Source organism: Henckelia pumila, chromosome 2, assembly GCF_033568475.1.
Source record: "Henckelia pumila isolate YLH828 chromosome 2, ASM3356847v2, whole genome shotgun sequence".
Lineage (NCBI taxonomy): Eukaryota > Viridiplantae > Streptophyta > Magnoliopsida > Lamiales > Gesneriaceae > Henckelia > Henckelia pumila.
The window spans coordinates 134,205,418-134,214,631 of record NC_133121.1 but is presented as its reverse complement, the minus strand read 5'-3'; positions in this window follow the sequence as shown (position 1 = coordinate 134,214,631).

The window sequence follows — 9,214 nt, the reverse complement described above, 5'->3', positions numbered from 1 at the left end:
TTTGTGAAACGTGTTGAGAATGAGAAAAATCTTTCAATAAAGCAGATCCGTAGTGACCACGGAACTGAATTTCAAAATGAGAGTTTTTCAAACTTTTGTGAAGAGAAAGACATCGGTCATAATTTTTCTTGTCCTAGGACTCCTAAAACAAACGGGGTCGTTGAGAGGAAAAATAGGACACTTGTGGAGATTGCGAGGACCATGATATGTGAGCATTCTCTACCAAAATATTTTTGGGCTGAAGCAATGAACACTGCCTATTACATTATCAATCGCGTATCAATAAGGCCAATTCTCAAGAAAACTCCATATGAATTATGGAGAGGGAGAAAGCCTAAAATTTCTTACTTTCGAGCTTTCGGTTCCAAATGCTACATACATAACAATGGTAAGGACAACCTTGGCAAATTTGATGCCAAATCCGACAAAGGTATCTTTCTCGGATATTCTACCTCAAGTAAGGCCTTTAGAGTTTTTAATAAACGCACTTTACTTGTTGAAGAATCTATGCATGTTATTTTTGATGAATCTATGTCTACTATTGTTCGCACTAACATTGATGATGTAGAATTACTCGAAGAAGAGTTGGCTTCCTCAAGCCTAAATGATATAGATGTTTCCGTTGAGGAAACACCACTTCCGAATGATTGGACGCTTCACAAAGATCACCCAATGGATCTTATCATCGGAAGTCCTTCGAAGGGAGTAGCCACTCGTTCTTCTCTTAATAATATTTGTAATCATCTTGCCTTTGTTTCGCATGTTGAACCTAAATGCATAGATGATGCTTTGTTAGATGATGCATGGATAATTGCGATGCAAGATGAGTTGAATGAGTTTAAACGCAATGATGTTTGGATTCTTGTTCCTAGGCCGCATGATAGATCTATCATTGGCACTAAATGGGTGTTTAGAAATAAACTTGATGAGCATGGCACTATCACTAGAAATAAAGCTAGGCTTGTTGCTAAAGGATATAGTCAAGAAGAAGGCATAGATTATGATGAAACTTATGCGTCTGTTGCTAGACTAGAATCCATTCGCATGCTACTTGCTTTTGCTTGCTCTAGAAATTTTAAGTTATTTCAAATGGATGTCAAAAGTGCCTTTCTTAATGGTGAATTGAAAGAAGAGGTTTATATTGAGCAACCTGATGGCTTTGTTGATCTTTCTTTGCCTGATCATGTGTTTAGACTAAACAAAGCATTGTATGGTTTGAAACAAGCTCCTCGAGCTTGGTATGATAAACTGTCTACTTTCTTGCTTTCAAATGGTTTTTTAAGAGGAAAGATCGACATTACCTTATTTACCAAGAATGTCAAAAATGATCTTTTGATTGTGCAAATTTATGTTGATGACATAATTTTTGATTCTACTAATGAAACTCTTTGTCAAGAATTCTCTAAGTTGATGCAGGAACACTTCGAGATGAGTATGATGGGGGAACTTAAATATTTCCTCGGATTACAAATCAAACAGTGCAAGGATGAGTTCTTTGTGAACCAAAGCAAATACATCAAGGAGATTCTAAAGAAGTTTGGAATGGAGAACACAAAATCATCATCCACACTGATGAGCACAACAATCAGACTCGACAAAGATGAAAATGGTAAAACTGTAGATCAATCTTCCTTTCGTAGTATGATTGGCTCCTTACTATATGCTACTGCTAGTAGACCGGACATTATGTTTAGTGTTTGCCTGTGTGCACGATTTCAATCATGTCCAAAGGAATCACATTTGTTCGCCTTAAAACGCATTTTCAAATATCTTTCAAATACTCCAAATCTCGGCTTGTGGTATTCGAAAAATTCTTTCTTTGATTTAAAAGCTTATTGCGATGCCGACTTTGGTGGATATAAGGTGGATAGGAAAAGCACTAGTGGAACTTGTTTCTTTTTAGGAAACTGTTTAGTTTCTTGGTTTTCAAAGAAACAAAATTGTGTTGCGTTGTCAACGACCGAAGCCGAATATATGGCTGCTGGTAGTTGTTGTGCGCAAATTCTTTGGATGAAGCATCAATTGCTCGACTATGGCGTCTCTTTTTCAAAAATCCCTATTTTTTGTGACAACACAAGCGCCATATGTCTAACAAAGAATCCGATTCAACATTCGCGCACCAAACATATTGATATTCGTCATCATTTTATTCGTGACCACATCGAACGAAATGAAGTTGAACTTCAATATGTTGACACAACTAATCAAATTGCTGATATTTTTACAAAACCACTAGATGAAAATACTTTTATTCGTTTGCGTGGTGAACTTGGCATGATTGAGTTGTAATCACTTGTTGACATATTCTAAAGATAATGATATATTAAGGGGGAGCTTAATATAAAATTCGAGCAACTTAATTTTGGATAATACAAATTAATTGTATTTATTCAATATTATACGCTCATATTTTGTTATTTATGTGAAATTTATGTGTTGCATTTTAGAAATCATATTTCAATTCTCATGTTTTTGCATACTTTTCCAATCTTTTTTATTATCACAAAAAGGGGGAGAATTAGTTTGGTTAAATACTTTAACTAAAGGGGAGAGTTAGTATGGTTAAATGCATGAAGAATAAAATCGGTTATTTGATAAACAAACTCTTCTTCACTAATTGTTTAATTTAGGGGGAGTTTTATTCATGCAATTATATTGTGCAAATTTAAATTGTTTATTTAATATTGTACATTTATTTCTCCTATTTAACCAAGTTTTGTGATCATCAAAAAGGGGGAGATTGTTACGCCTTAAACGCATACAAATCTCGTGTTATGAGATTAATGTTTTTAATGCATTAACAAGTCTCATAATATTATGTTTTGATGATTACAAAACTCGGTTAATTGTTACTAACCATTTAAAGTGAGATTTTGCAGATTAGAATTTATTGACAAATAAATTGTTGGAAGTTATTTTGAAGCTATACATGTATTTATAAAGTCTTTTATTGCTCATTGAATGGATGGAACATTGTTAAGAGATATGAAAAAAAAAGAGAAGAAGAAGCCAAAGTATGGAGCAGCAACTTCCGAAAATTACTGGGAATTTTCTAGGCATTTAAATCCGATCTTCACCGGTCATAATCGTGATGAAGAAGTTTTACATGTATTGTCCAAATTTGAGAGCAATCCAACGGCTAGATATGGAGTTATGATTTTTCCACAAAAATTGTGCAGTACCTATTTCTGCAGAACTTGTAGTGAAGAATAAAGAATCAACTTCTGAAAATTACTGGACGTGCTTGAGACATCCAAATCAAATCTCCACCAATCAAAATCAATATCAGGATGTTTTCAAACTTATATAAAAATTTCATATCAATCCAACGGCTAGATATTAAGTTATGATTTTTCTACAAAGATTGCACAGTACTTATTTCTGCAGAACATGAAGCAAATTATGACGATTCAAATTCAGAAATTAACTGGGATTGTTTGAGACATCCAAATAACATCTTCACCAATAAGATTCAAATTCAGGATGTTTTACAACCTCTGTCCAAATTTCAGATCAATCCAACGGATGGATATGGAGATATGAATTTTTCAAATTTGTTGCACAGAACAAGTTCGAAAACTTGATGAAGTGACTTCCGAAAATTACTGGAAATGTTTGACTCGTTAGAATAAAATCTCCACCGTTCAGATTGAAGATCCAGATGTTTTAAAGCTTCAGTTCAAATTTCAGATTAATCCAACGGTTAGATTGGAAGATATGATTTTTCCACAAAATCCGCTCAGTGCTGGGAAAATGTAGGCAGCGGCGCCGAACACTTTTTGTCACTCCTTGACTTCTTACCACACGCTCCAAGCACTCAAATCAGATTCAAAACTTTGCCAACTATAAATAGAGGTCATCCAAGGTCATTTGGACACATCCCAACTCATCTCTTCTCTCCTTTGCAAGCAATTTCTCACTATCAAAGTGTTTGTGTGATATATTTGAGAGTGTTTGTAAAAATAGTTTGTGAGTTGGTTGTGCTATTGTTGTAAACACTTGAGTGTGAAGCCAAATGTGTTGTGCTATCGTTGTAAGCACTTGAGTGTGAAGCCAAGTGTTGTGTTGAGGCTATCCTTGGTGTAGTAACCCGGAACCCATTTTAAGATAATAATATGTTAAACATGATTAAGGGTTGGTAATTGATCTATTTCGGAGTGTTATTGGACTTCGGAAGAGGAATTTGGGCTTTTGACTTTGGGCCAGATCGGAAGCTCCGATCCCAGTTCGGAAGCTCCGATCCTGACCACTTCGGAAGCAGATCGGATGCACGGAGATCGGACGTTCCGATCAGGAACGGAGGTTCCGATCTCCGCCAGCCAGCAATGCTCAATGACTCAACTGTGAGTTTTGACAAGTGTTGATCGGGGGTTCGATCGGAAGTTCCGATCCCGGAACGGTGGTTCCGATCCCGACGTGTCGGACATGCACAGAATGAGCTGGAATCGGAAGCTCCGATCCCGAGATCGGTGGTTCCGATCGTTGCCGAGATTTTGGCTATAAATAGGGCTCATTTGCTTTAGTTTTGAAATACGAATTCCCGCGTTTCCTTCTTCAGTTATATAGTGTGAGATATACACTTGAGGGCCCTATCGATTATAATAGAGGTTCTGGAATAACCAAGGTGTGGTTATAGTCATCCGGGACTAGCGACTCCAAAGGGCTAACTACGGACGAAGGTATGGTCCGGGAATCTATTTAAGTTTTGAGAGTACTTATTAGCTTAGTTAAGGCTTATAGAATTTATGTAGTGATACGGTGAACTTTTGAATATAGGCTTGGAACCTAGGATCCTATTATACTTGAACTAGCCTAGAGGTACGTACACATTGACTGAGATTGCCAGCGAGTATACATGTTTATACGTTGCATTTATTTGGCATTATTATATGGCATGATGTATGATTTATCGCTTTCTATACTCATATGTCATGTGCATATACACGTTGAGCCTATTTCTTGTTATACCTGATTATAGAGCCGCTCAGCTCTTTACTCGATAGTCTGTCACTGAGAGTACCGCGACGGCGGGGGCATTTATGTCTGTCTACTCTGGTGTACTAGACGAGTGTGGTTGCACCCAGAGGTTGATCCGTGCGGTGGCAGCACTCATATGGCGCCGGTTCTGAGCATGACTTTTCAGATGACCCTGTACCAGTCATCATGTTGCATGCATTATATACATATGTTTACTCATGTTTATGTACTGGGCGTAGCGCTCACGTCCTAGTTGTTATCTTGGACACCCTATTCCATGGGGCAGGTCGCAGGATGGACGGAGCTGGTAGTTCAAGGCAGGACTAGGGAGCAGGAGCTTTGAAAGTTTTTATACAGCACGATTTATTAGCTGTATAATGTTTACTTTTAAGAATTTCGATATGGTTGTATCACTACAGATTTAAGCCTGGATTATATTACTAAGCTGATATGTAAATTATGGATTATGTTTCCGCATGTTTTTACTCTGTTAAGTATTTTGTTGTATTAAGTTTAATGCATGCTATTAGTTGCCAGTTAGTAGGTGATTCCATGCAGGGTCACTACATTTTTGGTATCAGAGCATGCATAGATTTTGGGATTTAGTTTAGTCTTGAATAATTCTTGCGCATTTGGGATTTTAATGTGCAATTCTTTTCAGGATATGGCTGACGAGAGTCACGGTAGTGTTGGCCAGGGAAGTGGTCATCATCATCGTCGCCATCATCATCATCATGATGATCAACATCGTCCTCATGAGGGTCGACGTCGCTATACTATTAATAAGTTTATGCAGGTAGGACCGAAACCCTTAGTGGGAGGCGAGAATCCTGAACAAGCTAGAAGCTGGATGTCTAAACTTGAGAGCACGTTCCGAGCTTTTGAGTGTACTGAGGAGCAGAAATTGGAAGTTCTAGAATTCGTTCTAGAGGATAGAGCACATTTTTGGTGGGATGCCAAGGTTGCTCAGGCACGTACTGAGAGAGGACAGGTGACTTGGGGGGATTTCTGTCGGGAGTTTCAGAAATTATATTTTCCTCCGGCTGTTCGCCAAGCACGATCTATGGAGTTGCTTACTCTGAGGCAAGGATCAATGACTATTGATCAGTATCAGCAGCGATTTCTTGATCTGCTACCTTTCAGTCCTCATATCAATGAGAGTGATGCGTCGAAATATGATATCTTTCTGCAAGGCCTGAACCAAGATATCTACTCTCAGGTTGTCGTCTGTGATGACCCGGTATCTTATGAGACTTTGGTGAACCGTTGCCGTCTTGTGGAGACTAGCAACAGGCGTGCACAGTTGATGATGCCAGCACAGCCTAGTGGATCTTTTGAGCCTCGAGCTCAATCTGTTGTGCCATCTGTACCTACGTCTTCTTCTACTCCTACTACTTCATCTGGATCTCGTGGTTCACGAGGTATGTTCCGTTTTGGGAAGAAGAAGAAGAAGGAGGAGTTTTGTAGCCACTGTGGTGGGAAGCATCCTGCAGCTTCATGTCGGAGAGTTACTGGGGCATGTTATATTTGTGGTCAGCAGGGACATCTGCGGAGAGATTGTCCTCAGCGCATGGGTTCTGCTAGTGGATCGGGATCCCAGGTTGGATCTCAGGCTTCTACTTTTCCACGTCAGCAGCCAGCACCACAGAGTTCTTCTGGTTATCGTCCCCAGACTCAAGGGCAGGTGTTTGCTCTGTCTCAGGAGCAGGCTACTGAGGGAAGCGACCGCATGTTGGCAGGTAACTTCTTGTTATGTGGTATTCCTGCACTTGTATTAATTGATACTGGAGCATCGCATTCCTTTATTTCTAGTCGCTTTGTTAAGAGACATAGATTACCTTACGTATCATTAGATATGGATTTAGTTGTATCTACTCCGTTGGAGCAGGAGGTAATAACTAAGCGTCTAGTGATGGGTTGCCTTCTGGAGTTTGAGGGTAATGTGTTATCAGCTAATTTGATGATATTAGCGATGACGGATTTTGACTGTATCTTGGGAATAGATATGCTGACTTTGTATCACGCTACTGTGGATTGTTATCAGCGTCTGGTACAGTTTCATCCCGTTGAGGGTGATAGCTGGTACTTTTATGGTGAGGGTGCGCGACCTCCGATGCCACTTGTTTCGGCTCTGAAGGCATGTCATGTCTTGGAGTCAGGTGGGGAGGGCTACCTCATCTATGCAGTTGATATGTCCATGAGTAGTACGGGTATTGATCAGCTACCGGTTGTCAGCGAGTTTCCTGACGTATTCCCTGATGTGATTCCTGGTTTTCCTCCGGTTCGAGAGGTTGAATTTGGTATTGATCTAGTACCAGGAACTACGCCTATATCCCGAGCACCTTATCGTCTGGCACCGTCAGAGATGAGGGAATTGAAACAGCAGTTACAGGATCTGCTTGATAAGGGATATATTCGTCCGAGTGTTTCTCCGTGGGGAGCACCTGTTTTGTTTGTCAAGAAGAAGGATGGATCGATGCGATTATGTATTGATTACAGGCAGTTGAATCGTGTCACCATCAAGAATAAGTATCCTTTGCCGCGGATTGATGATCTGTTCGATCAACTACAGGGTACTTCTGTTTATTCGAAGATAGATCTGAGATCTGGATACCATCAGATGCGGGTACGAGACTCAGATATATCTACGACTGCTTTCAGGACCAGATACGGGCATTATGAGTTTCTGGTGATGCCATTCGGTTTGACGAATGCACCGGCAGTCTTTATGAATCTGATGAATCAGGTATTTCGAGATTATCTGGATAGCTTTGTCATCGTCTTCATAGATGATATTCTTGTCTATTCTCATGACAAGGATGAGCATGCACAGCATTTGAGGATTATTCTACAGACGTTACGAGATAAGCAGCTATATGCGAAATTAAGCAAGTGTGAATTCTGGCTTGATCGGGTAGTATTTCTCGGTCATGTGATTTCTAATGAAGGGATATCTGTTGATCCTAGTAAGATAGAGGCAGTGCTGAACTGGTCTCGACCGACGACGGTTGCTGAGATTCGTAGTTTCTTGGGTCTAGCGGGATATTACCGTCGGTTCATCGAGAATTTTTCATAGTTGGCCAGGCCTTTGACTCAGCTTACACGGAAACATGTTTCCTTCATTTGGTCCTCGGATTGTGAGGAGTCATTTCACGAGCTGCGTAGACGTCTTACTACTGCACCTGTGCTAGCTCTACCTTCTGGATCAGGAGGTTATGTTGTTTATACTGATGCCTCTGGTCAGGGGTTGGGATGTGTGTTGACACAGCATGGACATGTTATTGCCTATGCTTCTCGACAGTTGAAGACGCATGAGAGTAATTATCCAGTGCATGATCTCGAGTTAGCCGCCATTGTATTTGCGCTCAAGATTTGGAGACATTATCTTTATGGCGAGAAATTTGAGATATTTACGGATCACAAGAGTTTGAAGTATTTATTCACTCAGGCAGAGTTGAATATGCGACAGAGACGCTGGATGGATCTCCTGAAGGATTATGATTGTGAAATCAAATATCATCCAGGTTCTGCTAATCTTACTGCTGATGCCTTGAGTCGGCAGGTGAGACTGTCTGCACTTCAGACTAATGAAATATCTCATATGATTCAAGAGTGCTGTTCATTGAGTTTTACGCTCAAGCACAAGAAAGGGAGGAATGGGATTCGTTTGTATACTATTCTATCTGAGCCAGCATTGTATTCTCGGATCAGAGATGCTCAGATATCTGATGTTAAGACTCAGCGATTGGCACGTCTAGCCAATGGAGTTAATACATCTGGATTCCATTTTCAGGCAGATGGTTTATTGTGCCTATCCAATAGAGTGGTTATACCTAATGTTGCGGAGCTCAGGAATGATATTCTATCTCAAGCTCACAGGAGTCGATTATCAGTTCATCCTGGAAGTATGAAAATGTATAAGGACTTGCGAACTAGATTCTGGTGGAAGGGGATGAAGCGAAGTGTGTATCAATTTGTTTCGAGATGTTTGGTTTGTCAACATGTCAAGGCTGAACATCGACGACCAGGTGGATTACTGCAGAATCTTGAGATTCCCGAATGGAAGTGGGAGCACGTAACTATGGATTTTGTCACCCACTTGCCTATGACTTCACGTCAGTGTGATGCTATCTGGGTTGTCGTTGACCGTTTGACGAAATCAGCACACTTTATTCCTTATAACCGGGAGTATTCTTATGATCGCATGGCATGCTTATATATCCAGGAGATTGTGCGA